This window comes from Papio anubis, chromosome 1, assembly GCF_008728515.1.
Source record: "Papio anubis isolate 15944 chromosome 1, Panubis1.0, whole genome shotgun sequence".
Taxonomy (NCBI): Eukaryota; Metazoa; Chordata; class Mammalia; order Primates; family Cercopithecidae; genus Papio; species Papio anubis.
Window position 1 is genome coordinate 106861994 of NC_044976.1, and position 10968 is coordinate 106872961.

The 10968-nt window shown below is 37.9% G+C and overlaps 1 long non-coding RNA gene across 1 annotated transcript; it reads right to left on the reverse strand.

Moving 5' to 3' along the window:
- Positions 1–7101: 7101 nt before the first annotated feature.
- On the reverse strand, positions 7102–10854 carry LOC110740578. Its single transcript, XR_002515399.2, has 3 exons — positions 10658–10854; positions 9859–9925; positions 7102–9070 (listed from the first exon to the last, which is right to left on the reverse strand). It is a non-coding gene; the product is annotated as an uncharacterized LOC110740578 (long non-coding RNA).
- Between the last annotated feature and the right edge of the window lie 114 nt (positions 10855–10968).

Sequence of the window (10968 nt, forward strand, 5' to 3'; positions counted from 1 at the left end):
ATTACAGGCATTCCTTTTTCAGCATTAGATTAGTGATCTTAACCAATGCAATGAAGTAAGAAAAAGTAAATAAAACATTGAAAAGGTTGAAAAGGAAGAACTGAATCTGTCTGTATTAACAGATAATAATTGTGTATGTACACAACCCTAGAAATCTATAAAAATCTATAAAAATTAATAAATGAGTTTGCAATGTTGCAGAATATAAGTTCAATATAAATGTTGTATTTTTGTATATAACCAATGAGCATTTGGAAAGTGAAATAAAAATACAATTTCATTTAAAGTAACATCTACATACAGGATGTGCTTAGAAATAAATTCAACAAAATTGATGTAAGGCCAGTATGCTGAAAACTACAAAACATTGCTTTAAGAAATTATAAAAGAACTAAATTAGTTGGGATGTAAATGTTGTCAAGGATCAGCAGAGTTGTTGTAGTTAAAAAGTCAATTTTTCCCAAATTTGGTCTTCGGAATCCAATGCAATTCTAGTAAAAATTCCACAGGCATTTTGGTAGAAATTTACAATCTGATGCTACCGTTTATATGGAAATGTCAATGATCAGGTATAATAAAAAAGGAACATTATAAAAGAACAATGGTGAATGAATTCAATACCTATTTCCAGATTTACTATCCAGCTATGGAAATAAAGATCAAGTGTATTATTGAAAAAAATAGAACATATATCAATGGAAGAGAAGAGAGAATTCAGAAATAGATCCTTTCATATATGTTAGACTAATGATTCTTAGACATAAATATAGTTATATGTGTATATATAATCACCTTTTTGATGATTATCTATCTTTACCTCCAAAATAAGGAACATTAAGAGAACTTAAAAAGAAGCCACAATATAGGAGATACTATATTTATCTGCAACAAAGGATTTTTTTTAATGGTATATATCCAATGCAGTCTGATAAGATAAACAGCACAAAGGAACGATTTGGCAAAAGGCTTGAACAGATACTTCAGAAAAGAAGATACATGAATGGTCAATTAGCACAGGAAAAGATGCTCAACTCTTTAGTCATCTGGGAGATCAATCAATACAGTGCTGAGATACCATTACATATCCACGAGAACGATAAAAAGGCTGAAAATACAACATATTGGTGAGGATCTAAAGCACTTGGAAGTCTTATACTTGTGGGAATGAAAAATGGTCCGACTCCTTTGAAAATCTGGCTAACAGTTTCTTCTCAGTTTAAACACATACAAATCAGATGGACAGTCTTTCTGTTATGGCACCTGGCACATTTGCGGGGGTCCTTGCTCCCAGAGCTCCCAAGATGGTGGCGGGCTGCTTCTAAGATGCTGGCAAACCTTGTGTTCTCTGACCTGGGGTTCTTGGCCTCACGGATTCCAAGGAATGGATGCGGTGAGTGTTATAGCTCTACTAGAAGTATAGGTCATGGAAGAGAACTATGGAACCCAGTGACTAGTGTTCAGCTCGATTAGGATGAATGAACCCTGGCCCTTAGCCATGCAGGAACAATGGCAAGCCTTTAGCCTGATAGGGAGCGGCAATAGGCTCCTCCCTGGATCAGGAGCAAAGCGGACACCCTGCCAGATCCGGAGGGATGGAAGTTGGCGGTGGGTCTGTGATGGTGGCAAACATCAGTGGTGGATGGCAAGCGAAAGCTCAGCTCCAGCTGTAACAAACACGGCCAAGGAGATTGTGCAGTTGCAAGATTTAATAGAGTGAAAACAGAGCTCCCTACAAAGAGAGGGGATCCAAAGTGGGTAGCTGTTGCTGGCTCAAATGCCTGGGTTTATATCCCGATCACTGTCCTTCCCACTGTGCTCTCAGGCAATAGATGATTACCTCCTGTTTTTGCCTAATTAGAACTTTAGTGAGCGCTCTCTACTACCTGATTGGCAGGGCATGAGCTAAGTTGCAAGCCCCGTGTTTAAAGATGGATGTGGTCACCTTCCCAACTAGACTTCGGGGTTCTTAGTCGGCCTAGGAAATCCAGCTAGTCCTGTCTCTCAGTTCCATTCCTAGGAATTTACATACTATGTCTGCACAATGATTTGTATGTGGATGCTTATGATACTTTATTCATAATAGCCCAAACCTGGAATGACACAAATGTCAAATAACAAGTGAATGTATAATCAAACATGGTGTAGCCACACAAAGGAATACTACTCAGCAATTACAGTGTATTAACTGTTGATGAAAATACTCATATGGATGGATTTTAAAATTAACATGATTCATGAAAGAAGGCAGACACAAAAGAACACAAGTATAATTTCATTACATAAAATGGTTAAAAACGCAAACTGACCTAAAGTGACACTGGCTCCTTGGGGCTGAGGGTTGAAAGAGTGATGAACTGCAAAGGGTTACAAGAAACTTTGGACTTATGGAAATTCCCATATCATGATTATAGCAGTTGTCCCATTTGTGTATACATTTGTAAATATGCATTTAATTATATGTTTTAAAGTGTTGTAGTCTATTGTACTTAATTTATACCTTTATAACATTGATTTAATCATCTTAATTTCTCCATACTAGCACTTACCAGATAGAAAATGAAATTCAATAAAACATAATGGAGATTAATATAGAAAATAATTACATGCTTAAGAATACATATAATGAAGCAGATACAAAGCCCCTAAAAGCTATTGGTGATAGAAATTAAAGAAGACTAAATAGAGAAATATGTATCATGTTCATGGACTGGAAGACTCAATTTTGTGAATATATCACATCAACATAATTCTGATTAAGAATTCTAGTAGAAGTTTTAGAGAAATGTAAATGCTAATTTTAAAATGTATATCAAAATCAAATAATCTGGAATAGGCAAGTTGGTCTTGAAAAAGTTGGAGAAATTACTCTGCTAGATTTCAGAACTCATTTTAGAGCTACAATGATTTAAAAGCTATGGGAAATGTGTAACTATTCATAAATATATCAAAGTAGAAGAGTACAGATTCAAACAGTATGCTCCCTATGTACAGTTATTTAAACTTTTTAGAAACAAAGACACCAATGCCCTTCACTGGGGAAATGACTTTTCAATAGAAAGTTTCTGAGTGAAATAATATTTGTTGTTTTAAAAAGTTAATAGTAACCACCACTTTTTACCATACATTGAAATTAACCTAAGATGTGAAAGTTAGAATTAGAAACTTTCTAAAGGAAAAAATACAAAATATTTTCGTGAACTTGACATAGGAAAGTATTTCTTAGAACAGAAAATATTTCTTAAACTGTAGCACTGACCACAATAATAAATCAATTAAATGTACTTCATTTTTGAAAAGCTTCTGCTTATTATAGGTTAGTGTTTAATAAGACAAAAGCTATCTGGTGGCCAAGAATAATGATTTGCAACATATATGCATGTTGCAAATAAATATATATTTCATATATATATATATATATATACACACACACACACACACACACACAAAATTAGTCTTGACTAGGTCCAACCCCTATGGTCCCCTCTCTGGCGTGGGCTGAGGAAGTCCATTCTGGCCTTAGAACAGCATGGGCTGCCAAGCATTCTCAGAGAGGCTCTCAACTTCAATGCTTCACATATACATAAATGAAACAATGGACTCTTTCAAAATGTGTAAATAACTCCAATAGATCACAAAGAAAACAACAAACAGCCCAGTATATCAATGAGTGGAAAAATTTGAAAATGTGCTTTACATAAGATGTCTTAATGATCAATAGGCATGTGAAAACCAAAATAGATGATATCAATACACACCTGGTAGAATGGCTAAAACTTAAAAGACTGAAAATATTAAGTGTGTGGGAATGTAAAGCAACTGGAAATAGCCTATATTTGTCATAGAAATGTAAAATAATATAACTTTTTTGCAAAACTCTGTGTCCATTTTCAGCCTTTCACCAAGCAATTCCATCCCTAGCTATCAATACCCAGGAAAAACGAGTATGTATCTTCACAGAAAGAAGTGTACAAGAATATTTTCAGTTACTTATGCATAGTAGCCAACAAGTAAACCTGTCTACCATCACAAAAGTGGATATCAAACTGTGTGATAATTATACATTAAATAGGATATTTCTAGGCCAAAACAAAATGAAATGAAAGAAAAAAACAAATTAGTAGCATATATATCCAACTGATTAAGAGAAGTCAAAATAAGAGCAGATACTGAAATGATTTCATTGTTATGAAGCAAAAAAATCAGCAAAATTAATCCGATGTGGCTGCCATAGTTTCGATATTTGTCCCCTCCCAATCTCATGTTGAAATTGGATCCCCAATGTTGGAGGTGGGGCTTAATGGGAGGTGTTTGGGTCATGGGAGTGGATCCCCCATGAATAGATTAACCCCCTCCCTGGGAGAAGGTAGTGAGTGAATTCTCACTCTATTAGTTCCCACAAGAGCTGGTTATTAAAAAGAGCCTTGCGCTTTTCCTCTCTCTTTGCTTCCTCTCTCACCATATGATCCTTGCACACACTGGTTCCCTTTCATCTTCTGCTGCAGGGGAAATCAGCCTCAGGCCCTCATGAGGAACAGTTGTTGGTACCATTATTCTTGTGCAGCCTACAGAACTATGAGCGAAATACCTCTTTTTTCTTTATAAATGACCCAGCCTCTGGTATTCCTTTATAGCAACACAAAGGGACAAAGGGACTAAGATAGTAACAAGATTTAGAATATATTCTTCATTTGAGGATGAGTATTGACTGGCAAGGAGCATGTCAGAACTCCCTGGCATACAATAGAAGTGTTGCCTCTCTTGATCTGGATGTTATTATACAATGTACAATTATATTAAAGTCATTAATCTGTACCCTTAGGATTTTGTAGTTTATTCAATGCAAATTACACCTTAGCGAATAGCTAGTAGCATAAAACAAAGTGACAGATAAGAAACACTCAAAAAAGTAAAAATTGACAGAAGATAGGTAACAAATATTGAGCAGATAAATAATAGGGATCATCCCCTTGAGAAAAAAAACAAAACAAAAACAATGAAAGAGAACAAACACAAAAAAAGTTTTATTAAAAAATAGAATTTGACATTTAAAAGTCTGAAATAATATTAAAGCGACACACTGTTTCCTTGGAAAAACAATGCAGAACCACAAACTCTGAGTCTTGCTTTAGCAAAAGTACTGTCATTCAGTTCGATCTAATGGTATAAGGTTAGCTTCGAAGGCCAAAAGAAACTAGTTTCTAATTCTTATTCTTCTCCTCACAACATTTGTGGCCTAGTAATTTTGTAATCTTTCTGAGTCTGTTTTCTCATCAGGAGCAGGACAATTCCTAAGTAATAGATAGTATATAGAAGTAAGTATGATCTCAGGCAGTGGACATCAACCATAATTAAGTATTAAGAGTATATTTACATTGAGCTCTCCTTTATCTACTCTAAAATTGCAGACAAACAACAATTGACAAAGAACTGATAAAATGTTCTAACATAAATATTCTTCCATTCTTTCTAGGAAGAAGTCACACATACAGTAAAAATAATTAGAGAGGACCCACTTCACACCGAACAACCTTCCCCAACCCCTGAAACAGGTCTGCTTTCTAACACCAGAGACGAACTCAGTCTATTCCAGACAGAGGGGCTTGTAGGGGCTGGACCCCCTGCAGTCCTGTCTGCCTGGAATAGACTAATAAAGTCTGCTCCAGCCTTAGAATAGCATGGGCTGCCAAGTGTTCCCACAGAGGCTCTCAACTTCAGCTCTAGATGTCTGAGGAATACATGCATGTGGGTCAGGTTAAGGCCAACAGAATCATATGTTCAGGGCTCTCATCAGTGTCAAAGTCAGTGGAAGGATGCCAGTCCCCAGAGCTCTGTTCCAAGCCATTGGATGCTCCATGGAGGGGTGGTGGTCGTATGAATACCAATCAAGACAAATATCTGTAACAGACAAGAGGCATAAATAAACAATGTCCGTCCTCCACTAAAACCCAGGAGAGTTCTCATTCCAAAAGCGATGTCTTGAAGAAAACATAGGTACAAATCTTTGTGACTCTAGATTACACATTTCTAAGTGAAAATATAATCCATATAATGGGAGAACTATTTGCAAATCATATACCTAACAAGGGTCTAGTATCTAGAGTATACAAAGAACTCACATAAGTGAGCAAAAAGACAAATGACCCAATTTAAAAATGGGAAAAATGTTTCAAAAGACATTTCTGTAAAAGATACATACAAATGGCCAACAAGCACATGCAGAGATGTTCAATGTTTTTCCTCATTAGGAAAATGTAAACTTAAATCAAAATGAGATACCACATGAGACCCACAAGGGTGACTTTAAAAAAACACAACATATGTTTGGAAAGTTATAGTGGAAATGGAATTCTCATATACTATTAGTGGGAATGTAAAATGCTGTAGCCACTGAGATTGGAAAACAGTCCGTCAGTTCCTCAAAAACTTAAACATAAAGTCATATATGATACAGCAGTTGCACTCCTAGGTATATAACCAAGAAAATTAAAATCAGATGTTCACTAAAAAACATGTACAAAAATGTTCATAGCAGCATTATTCATAATAGTGAAAAAGTGGAAATGTTCCAAACCACCATCAGTTGATGAACAGGTAAACAAAATGTGGTATAACTATAAAATGGAATATCATTTGGCCACAAAAAGGATTGAAGTACTGATGCATGCTACAGCAAGGATGAACCTTGAGAACACTGTGGTAAGTAAGAGATGCAGATGCAAAAGGTGATGTTGCATTATTCCATATACAGGAAATGCCCAGAACAAGTATATCTATATACAGAGAAGGTAGATTAGTGTTTGACAGGGACGGCAAAAACGGGGGAATTGGAGAATGACTGTCAGTAAGTACAGGCATGCTTTCCGGCATTACGAAAATATTCTGAAATTAGGCAGTGGTGATGGCTGCAAAACCTTGGGTATATAGTAAAAGACGCTGAATGGTATGCATAAAAATGGAGAATTTTGTGATATATGAATTCTACTTTAGAAGTAATAATAATAACAACAGTAATACAAAGAGGTATCTTTCCACATCTCCATGCCCTGCTTTTTTTTTTTTTTTTTTTTTTAAAGCTTTTTAGGGCCAGGATCAATGGCTCACTCCTGTAATCCCAGCACTTTTGGAGGCCTAGGTGGGAGAATTGTTTGAGGCCAGAAGTTGGAGAGCAGCCTGAGCAACATAGCAAGACCTCATCTCTACAAAAAATTTTAAAAAATTAGCCAGAATGGTGATGTGTGCCTAGAGTTCCAGCTAATTGGGAAGTTCAGACAGGAGGATCACTTGAGCCCAAGAGTCTGAGGTAGCAGTGAGCAGTACAGACCATTGCACTTCAGCCTGAGTAACAGAATGAGACCCTGTCTCAAAAAGAGGCATGTCACATAGTGAGTTTTCAGAATAGGTTGCTGACAGCATGTTGAGAGGAAATGTATTAGATGAAACAAATTAAATTAAAAAATTTTTTTGAGGCGGGGATGCAGAAATGAGGTACAGGGGAGAGAAACACTTACTTGTAAAGAAACCACACAACTGAATTGGAAAACATGGAATGGGGCTTGTGGGAGGGGGACTCTACCTGAGATCCGGCTCCAGTACTTACAGCAAAGGGAACTTGGGTGAGTTACAGACTCTCTGTGCCTTGGTTTCTTCATCAGCAAAACAGAATCATCCCATCAACTGTAAGGTCCATGGTATCAGAGGGTCCCCAAACGGACTGCACATCTGAGTCATGTTAACAAACACATTCCAGGCCCCACCTGAGGGCACTGAATCAGAATCCCTGCAAGGAGGACACTGGACTTGTATTTGCACTGACCTTCCCAAGTGTTTCTTTCTCTGGTCAACTTGGGGGTGGGAATCATTGAGCCTCATCACATCATTCCAAAGCCCAAACACAAAAGCAGAACAAGAATATATTCAATGCAGTCTCTTAAAGTGGAGAAAATTCTTGGGGGAACCTAGAATTGAAGGAGACCCGCCTTGCTGCTCTCCATCTTAACTTTACCCTGAGTACGGCAGAGACACAAGCCCTTCAGGACACATGCCTGAGGCAGTGACAGTCCAACTTTGGAACAACAGAAGCCCTAGTTTCAAATTCAAACTTGCTTTGAGTAGAAATTAAGTTTACGTCTTTTTGTACAGCAACAAGGCCAGTCTTCTGCAAGCCGCTCACCTTACAAGGAAAACAACAAAAATCATACTACCAAGAACTCAAACTTCAGCAGACATGGGTAAGTCAGTCTTATAAATCTGTTCTAGCCAACTGAAAAGAAACCATAAATTTTGCAATTCTTTCACATTCAAGACAGTTGTGGTCACAAGATCAGAGGCACTGAGACATGAAGAAAAGACCCCCTAAAAAGGGAAAGCATTCCTTCCTGCCCTAGGACATCCCTGCCAACTTCAGGGAGGTGGGAACCCTGCTGCACTCTCTACAGTATGTGTTGCTTTTGTGTCTAGAAGGTGTCTGACATCCTGGGACCTGGATCCATTTCAGGGAGCTTGAGAAGAGCCTGAATCACTGATGGAATTGTACAGTGCTTGGAGATGGTTCAGCAGGACGAGGGTAAGTGCAGGAGCACGGCCAGGTCATACTGAGAGACAATGAGTGGCACTGATGGGAACAGACAAAGATGAAAAACAAAAGTTTGTGCTTCGACTTCAGAAACTCAAACCAATAACTAATTTACTCTTATAAGTAATAAGAAGCATTTTTCTATTTACATGAGAATTTAATCTCAAAACAGAAATCAGAAAAAATATTAAGTCCAGGGCATAAAACCTAAATCATAGCTTATATTTATTCATTCTAAATAGAGCTAAGAGTAAAATCTTCTCCATAAAATATATATTGTGGTTATAACAAGGCAAAAGTCTTAATGAGAATTATTGGTACTCAAAAGAAGAGTGAATTAATTGCAGCCATGGGAAGACGCAGGTGTCATACTTCTCTTGTATATTCCAAAGTTCCAGTGAAATTCCAGGTAATAGAGGTTATTTCCCACGTTGTGAAAGCAAGATTGCAGACACTTCTGATTTTTGTCCCAGTGCTGAAGGAGGGCACACCTCTGTCCTGGAAAATGATACAGGGATGAATGCTCTTCCCATGACTCATTCTGGTCATTATTCCAGCATCACAGAAACCAAAAAATAGGAATACGGCCAAATACATGATTTGCTATCCCTCTTCTTCAGGTTTCTTACCTGTGTCTTACGGAAAATAACATTGCCTTAAGGATTATGATGAAAATATGATATCCAAGTATGTGTACAGTTTTGAACAAAATGCCTAGTATGAATTGGTGAATAAATAATTACGTGACTTTTTACTGAATTACATGGATTCTATAAATAATTACTGAATGGCTTTTGTGATTCCTTTTTTTGGCAGTGCTCAAAATTCATCCCTGTATGACCTCAAGTAAACCATGTAACGTTGTGAACCTGCAGTTTCATCATTTTTAAAATGAAGAAACTAGACAGATTTTCACTCTGACACAGAATGTCAGGTCTCTGAGACACCAGAGAATAGATAAATTCACAGCCTTTAATACATCTCAAACCACTGTCATTACACAGTGTAGTTGGAGGATGGTGCAGGCTGCTACGAGGCATGCTTTCCAATGGGATTAATCCAGTCCTCCTCCCTTCACTTCCACATGAATGTTGGGTAGCCCATGGTCACACTTATCACGCCCTCAACTCAGGCAAGTCCAGCAGCCACACTTAGGAGATCTGGGCTACAGGGCAAATTCCCAAGTCCTAGCCTCAAAAAACCTAGTTGAGGATGGAAGCTGAGAAAGTGAGGAGGTGGTTCGGGGGAGCACGCTCCCCTACTCGTCCCTCTCATCTCAAACTCACCTTCTGCTGCACAGGAACACTGAGGATCACCAACCACCCCTGACCATGAGCTTGATCTTGCCAGGTTCTGTTAGTGGAATGCAACCACACATCAACACTGTTAGAGCAACTCAATATATACATATGTATATATCCAATAATATTCTCTGAGAAGCATTCAAGGCCGTGTTCTTTTCAATATATGGGAAAACCAAAAACAACAAAATAGCCTCGGGTTTACAAGATTTCCCAAGATACATGGTCATACATGTTTTCAGGGGATATGTACAAATGATTTTGATCACTTAATACCTTGAAAAGAGCTCTTGTGGGACCAGAATGATATTTGTAAGTGACAAGTATGAAACGAGTGTTCAGTGACACTAAAAAACAAATCAACCTACACATAGAGGAAGAGCTATGGACATAGGGATGTGAAACTGGTCTTAAGTGTAATAAAAAGCCAAGATGCTGCCCCAGTAAGAGAAAAGAAATCAACATAACAATGGGATGCAGCAAGAGGAATACTGATCCAGGAGAGAAAATATTTTCAAAAATGAATTATGCATTCACTTTTCAGTAGCTACAGAAAAAAAATGCAGAAGACCCAGAGGATATCACAGTCTAAAAGTCTGATATCTTTCACATGTGGAAAAGCCTTAAGATCTGATTCAACTTAGAGAAGGTGGACTGATTTTGTGACGACCACTAAGAAAATATAAGCTTTTGGGAAACTACCTCTACCTTGACGATTTTATACACACAAGGGATGAGCAATGAGGAATATGCTTAGATGTATTGGGAAAGAGGTGGGCCTAACACTGAGAGTGACTGCTGAAGAAATGGTCCCCATCAGTGACCATCAGGTGAGACCAGGGCCCTAGTGTTTCAGCACAGGCTGGGCAATTGGAATGCAGGGCTCCTAAGATTCCATGACACACCCACCTTCTAATTCTGTTATTGCAACTGCAGACCGTTACCTGGCACGCTGGCTGCTACCTCCCTCACTCTTGTCAGAGTCGGGCTTTTAGGTAGTGCCTTCAACTCTGAGCTCAGGCATCCTGGACCCTGTTTTTGCGGTTAAAGACTCTAAAGTGTTGTGGGTGTTGATCAAGTTTTTCTCAACCGTAA